The sequence below is a fragment of the Tenrec ecaudatus genome, chromosome 11, assembly GCF_050624435.1.
Source record: "Tenrec ecaudatus isolate mTenEca1 chromosome 11, mTenEca1.hap1, whole genome shotgun sequence".
NCBI classification, from domain to species: domain Eukaryota; kingdom Metazoa; phylum Chordata; class Mammalia; order Afrosoricida; family Tenrecidae; genus Tenrec; species Tenrec ecaudatus.
Window position 1 is genome coordinate 107,391,895 of NC_134540.1, and position 7,214 is coordinate 107,399,108.

The following is a 7,214-nucleotide window of genomic DNA, read 5'->3' on the forward strand; positions in this document are numbered from 1 at the left end:
AGTTTATGACCTTCTCCAGCAATATCCTGACTTAGGGTAAACCTGATCCTGGAAGCAGGGGAAGGTAGAGAACCAAGATTTGATAGCACTGATCTATGGGTAAATAAGGAGAAAATAAATGCAGCAATTCCCCCTATCCCTTAATTTAAACAATTTTAATGATATATAATTCACATACCATAAAATTCAATGAATTAATAGTATACAATCATTACTACAATAAATGTTAGAACATTTTCTTCATTCCTGGACTCATTGTTATTAGCTCGCCAATTAACACCAAGCTCCTCTGCCATAACCCTAAGAAACTATTCATCTAGTTATTGTCTCTATAGATTTACCTGGCACATTCACTTTTTTTACTAAGAAACATGTATTTAAAGCAAAGTAACTTGTTAAGGCATCTCTGAAAGAATAATTTAATAAATAGGTAGACAGGATATACCTCTTGTGGGAACACTTTTTCTTTCTTGTTGGAGGATTAGGCCCTATGTTTTTAATTTAATTTAAAAAAATTTTGCTGTCAATATTTAAGTTATTTGATGACCCCATACTTTTATTAAGCTTTGACCCATTCAACTATGGACAATAATACAAGGCGCAATTTTAACGAAACTCTTAAAAATAACGAGACAGGTCTGATGAGAAGATTAAATTCATTTCACCTTTCTATATAAAGAGTTATTAGATCAGATAATTTTCACCATACTGAAGGATGTATCTTTATAACCATAGAGAATTTTTTACAACTAGAAGTTTATACCATCGACAAAACAGTCCTAAACTGATGTGGATTAACTGCAGTAAACTAAAGACAATGTAATGTAATACACTGCATATTAAACTTTTTCCTAGCAAATCCTTGTAGTATGCAACTGAATCTCCTATTTACCGTTATGTTCAGATTTCCTTTTATATAAAGTTGAAATTCCTAAAGTTGAGTTCTTTAAAAGTAAAATAAGAGACTTCAAAAAGTTCATGGAAACATTGATTTAATATATAATGGAATTTTCTACTCTTTTTGAAGCCCCTTTGTACATGCAGTTCAGTTTTTAATTATTGATACTTCAATGTTCGTTATTAAGAACTTGACAAGTGAACAAGCGGCCATCTAGCTCAGAAGCAATAAAGCCCACATGGAAGAAGCACACCAGCCTGTGCGATCATGAGGTGCCAAAGGGACCAGGTATAAGGCATCATAGTGAATGAAGGGGGAAGTGCAGAGTGGAGACCCAAAGCCTATTTGTCGGCCACTGGATATCCCCCTCATAGAGGGGTTTAGGAAAGGAGATGGGTTAATTAGGGTGCGAGGTAGTACCGATGAAGAACACAGCTTTTTCCCAAATCCTGGATGCTTCCTCCCCACAACTACCATGATCCGAATTCTATCTTGCAGGACTGGATAGGGCAGAGGTTGTACACTGGTGCATATGGGAGCTGGAGGCACAGGGAATCCAGGGTGGACGATACCTTCAGGACCAGGGGTGTGAGGGGCGATGCTGGGAGAGTGGAGGGTGAGTGGGTTGGAAAAGGGGAACTGATTACAAGGATCCACATGTGACCTCCTCCCAGGGAGATGAACGGCAGAGAAGGGGAGACTCTGGATAGGGCAAGATATGACAAAATAACAATCTATAAATTATCAAGGGTTCATGAGGGAGTGGGGAGCAGGGAGGGAGGGGGAAAAAAAAGAGGACCTGATGCAAAGGGCTTAAGTGGAGAGCAAATGCTTTGAAAATGATTTGGGCAAAGAATGTACGGTGTGCTTTATACAATTGATGTATGTATATGTATGGATTGTGATAAGAGTTGTATGAGCCCCTAATAAAATGTTAAAAAAAAAGAAGACTAAAATAGCACAAAAAAGAAATGAATTGACACTTTCACCATAGACCATATTGATGCAAAAAGTAAAACTGATTACAAAGAAGAATTGTACTTTTGCAAATATGAAAACCTAGAAGTGAACAAATTTCTAAAAATAAAATGTACACCACCAACTCCAAATAACACAATCTGATGTAAATAATTTGAAAATACCCATTAGAAAAGAAGAAAGTGAACAGATCACTAAATAAAAGACTCACAACAGTAAAAAAAAAACTTGACAAAAAATATTCTATACAAAAAAAAAATTCTATACATAGCTTTACTTTTCCCTTAAAACCATACTTGCAAACTTTGAGCAGTTTCCCTCCTATTTATAAAATACGTTAGAGAAAATTGAAGGATGAAATTCAGAGTGTGCCAGTCTCAGAATTATGTTTGAGCCCATTGTTGCAGCCAGTATGTCAATCCATCTCAGTAAGATTTTTCCTCTTTTACATTCACCCTCTCTACTAAGCGTAAGTGTTTTTCCAAGGACAGGTGTATCTAAAGTATGTTAGACTAAGACTTGCCATCCTTGATTTTATGAAGTATTCTGACTGGACTGCCTTGGAAATTCATGGTTCAGTTCTACACTGTCCTATAGGCTCACTGTGAATCAGAATCCATTTGATGGCAATGAGCTTGGTTTGGCTTAATGTTTGCTGTAATATTTGCATTAAAATGATGCCAAAATCCTGTCTGTTAGGTGGAAAGGCATATTAAAATTGATAAATAGTACAATAGATTTACTATATTTTTGCATTATAATGTTCTACATAAATAATATGCACTTACATATCCCATGCATAATTCATACTAAAAACTAATAGGTTTCATGGTGTACAATAGCTATATAATATATAGAATACAGTGTGTTACTTAAATGCTCTTCATTCTTCAAAGCAGAGAGAAAGAATAATAAAGGTTTATGAGACCAGAGAAGTTTACCATGTTTCTAAATTATAGAGTAAGTCAATAAATAATCTTTTATAAAGGAGGAATAAAAGTGAATCTAGATTCTGTAGGACATGAGGTTTATAATCCAGGGTGTAATGAAATTAGAGAATGGATACCTATTCCCCTAAGCTAGAAGGATGGAGGTGATGGTTGTCTGTAAATGTAGTACATGAAGTTGAGGGGGTTCGTAACTGGGATATTCTCTGATAAAGCATAAAAAAACTCATAGGTGAAGCAGCAAGTTTGAGTTGACATAATGGTATATAAAATATATGTTCTGTAATAAGAGAGGCAATTGCCTAAAGCTCAAGGTTAATAGCAGCAGACAGTGGTTGTTATCTTCTTAAGACAGGGAAAAGATACGGAGTGATATGGGACATCGTAGCTTGAAAGGTGACATGAGAGGAATGGAGGTGAAAAGCAGGTGAGTTAGAGTAATAAGAGTGAGGAATTGGGAGGGTAAGTGGGGTGGTCAGGCGTCAGTGTATTAGATTCTAGGCTGTGAAGTAGTTTTCTGGTTAGCAGAATGTTAAGGATACAGTTTGCTGAATGAGGTAAAGTGATTGTAAAGGTTGTACTGTTCAAGGTACGCAGGCAGAGGGCTGGGGGTGAGCTAAGTTCTAAAGCCACCAGTAACAGGGAAGGAATGACTGGGCAATCAATAAAGATGCCATCTGTAAACCTGTGGAATAAAAACATGCTTGCCATTTTTCAAGCTGAAAAGACATTTTTTCTAGAACAGAATTAAAAAAATGCAATCCCCGAGTTGCATTATTGAAGTACTCTGCCTTGTTATTAATTGATGTGGGAAGCATCAGCAGAATATGAAAGGAAGATGAAGAGTCAATGTTGCAAAAAGGATTGGTTGATGGTGAGCCATTTCAGGAGGGAACACATGATCAAGAACCAATGGTAGTGAAGGAAATTCAAGCTACACTGGAGGTAGGGGCCAAAAGGAAGGGTCCAGGAATTGGTGGAACACTAATCGAAATATTCCAACAAACTAAAGCAGTGCTAACGGTGCTTACTGTTCTTTGTCAAGAAATTTGGAAGATAGTTACCTGTTTAGAAGAGATCCAGCTCTGTGCCCGTTCCAAAGACAGGTGATCCAACAAAATGTGGAAATGTTTGAACAATATTCATACACAAGTAAAAATTTATCATGAAGATAATTCTCACAATGCTTCATAGAAGCGAGGATTGTTGAGACTGTCTCACACACTTAAGACATGTTATCAGAAGAGACCAGTCTTTGGAGAAGGACAGACATCTAGTTAGTAAAGTAGAGGGGCAGCAAAAAGAGGAAGAACCGCAGCCAAATGAATTCTCAGTGGTTGTCGCAGTAGATACAGCAACGATTGTGAGGATGGAACACGATGGGTAGTGCTTTGCTCTTCTGTACATAGGGTTGCTATGACGGAACCGACTCTACAGCACCTACCAATTCTTTTTCAGACCTCTTTTATCCACTGTCCAATGAGTCATGGTGATGCTGTGGATTAAGCATTGGTCTGCTAACCAAAAAGTTAATGGCTAGATAATGCATCAGAAATAGATGAGACCATCTGCTTCCATAAAAGACTTAAAGTCTTCAGACGCAACAAAGCCCACATGGAAGAAGCACACCAGCCTGTCAAAGGGGTCAGGTATCAGGCACCAAAGAACAAAAAATCATATCATTGCAAATGAGGTTGAGTGCAGAGTGGAGACCCAAAGCCCATCTGTAGTCAACTAGACACCCCCTTAATGAAGGGTTGCGAGGAGGAAACAAGCCAGTCAGGGTACAGGGTAGCAAAGATGAAACATACAATTTTCCTCTAGTTCTTCAAATGCTTCCTCTACCCACTATCATGTTCCCAATTCTACCTTACAAGTCTGGCTAGACCAGAGGATGTACACTGGTACAGACAGGAACTGGAAACACAGGGAATCCAGCGTGGATGATCTCTTCAGGACCAGTAGTGAGAGTGGCGATACCTGGAAGGTGGAGGGAAGGTGGGGTAGAAAGGATGAACTGATTACAAGGGTCTACATAAAACCTCCTTGGAGATGGACAACAGAAAAGTGGGTGAAGGGAGACGTTGGACAGTGTAAGATGACAAAATTTATAAATCAAGGGTTCATGAGGGAAGGGGGAGTTGGGAGGGAGGGGGAAAATGAGCGGATGCTAGGGGCTTATGTGGAGAGCAAATGTTTTGAGAATGATGAGGGTAATGCATGTACAAATGTGCTTTACACAATTGATATACGTATGCATTGTGATGAGTTGCATGAGCACCCGATATTATTTTCTAGACATTTACTTTCTAGTGAGCCCTTGGGATCGGCTCCTCTTTTTTCCCTCCCTCCCTCCCTCCCTCCCTTCGTGACCCCTTGATAAATTATAAATTATTATCTTCATTATCTTCCACCGACTGCTGTCTCCTGGCTGGCCGTTGTTGACCTGCCTTGCTATTTGCTGCCTGTGCTGGGACGGCCTACCTCTCTCTATAGAGGACTATCTGGCGGCTCTCAAGACTTGAAGGACTGCCACTGTCTCACAATTCTCTCACGGAGTGAGTTGCACTGAGCCACTTGTACTGCTTTATAATTTAACGGTTCATTTCTTGTATTATCTATCTATCTATCTGTATATAATGTAACAGTTCAATTCTTGTGCTATATATCTATATCTATATAAAATTATCAGCAATCTGGTTTTATCTCTGTAGAGAACCCTGTCTAACACAAGCATTGTCAGAGATAGTGCCAGAAAATGAATCCCTCAGATTGGAAGGAAGAGATGCCCTCTCTAAGTCGAGTTGACTATAATGAGGTGGAGTAGTAAAGTCTTCAATAGGAAAGCCATTTGGATTTTCATTTGCTGTTGGGGCACATCTCAAAATGAAAAGAAACAGCTGGAAATATCTACTAATAATTGGAACTTGGTATGAAGAGTGAGTCCAGAAAAATTGGAAGCCATCAAACATGAAATAAAATGCATGAAAATGGATATTGTAGGTGTTAGCTGAAATGGGCTAGAAAACTGGCCAGTTTGAATTAAGCAGTTATATGGTTGACTATGCTGAGAATGATAGATTCAAGAGGAATAGCATTGTAGTCATTGTCATAAAGGACATTCCAAGATCTATCTTGAAGTACAGTGCTGTCTGTGATAGGTTAATATCCATCCACATACAAAAAAAATCCAGTCAATACAACTTTTATTTAAATTTATCCACCAACCACTAAAGCTAGTGATGCAGAAATTGAAGAATTTCACCACAAAAGCATTCAACTGTACGGAGCTCAAGTTATGGATAACATTGGAAAGAATGGGAATTCCAGAGCACTTCTTATGTAGAAGACCATGAGAAGTTATTTCAAGTTGAAGAAGGAGCCGCATGGTTTAAAATCCAGAAGGTTGCATTAGTGCTCTGGCCACTCACCATACTTATTCAGTGTATAGGTTGAACATACAATACAAGAAGCGGAACGACACGAAGAATGTTGTTGGGCCAATTCCCAGCCGGTGACCCTGTGTAGACTAGAAGGACACGCTGCCCAGGCCTGCGCCGTCCTTACAGTTACTGCGTGTCAGCCCATTTTTGTAGCCATTGTGTCAGTCCAGTTGATTGAAGGTCTTCCTCGTTTTTGCTGCTCCTCTGCTGTACTAAGTATGGTGTCCTTTTCTAGAGACCAGTCTCTCCTGATAACATGTCCAAAGCACGTGAGACGATGTCTTGCCATCCTTACTTCCAAGGTACTTCTAAGAAAGATTTGTTTGTTCCTTTGGGGGTCAGTGATACTTTGAATATTCTTTGTCAGCACTATAATTCAAATGCATCATTTCTTCTTTGGTCTTCCTTATTCAATGTCCAACTTTCAGATGCATATGAAGCAACTGAAAATACCATGGCTTGAGTCAAGTTCACCTTAGTTCTCAAAGTAACCTCCTTGCTTTTCAGAACTTTAAAAAGGTCTTGTGCAGCAGATTCACCCAATACAATTTGTCTCTGATCTCTGACTGCTGCTGCCATGAGAATTGATTGTGGATACAGCAAGATGAAATCCTCAATCTTTTCTTCGTCTTTCATGATGTTACCTATTAGTCCTGTTAAGATTTTTGTTTTCTGTACTGAGTTGTAACCCATACTGAATGCAGCAATCCTTGATCTTTATCAAGTGCTTCAAGTCCTCATTACTGTAAGCAGGCAGGGCATGTCTTCTCCTTATCACATGTTGTTAGCAAGACCTCTTCCAATCCTGATGCTTCATCTTCATATCATTCAGCTTTGCTGAAGACACAATTCTTCTTGGTGTCTAGGTTTTGGGGCTTGTTCCTGGGGTTGTGTGGGGCACTCATTCAGGAAATATTTGACAGACTACATCAGCTCTAGTTTCTTTTA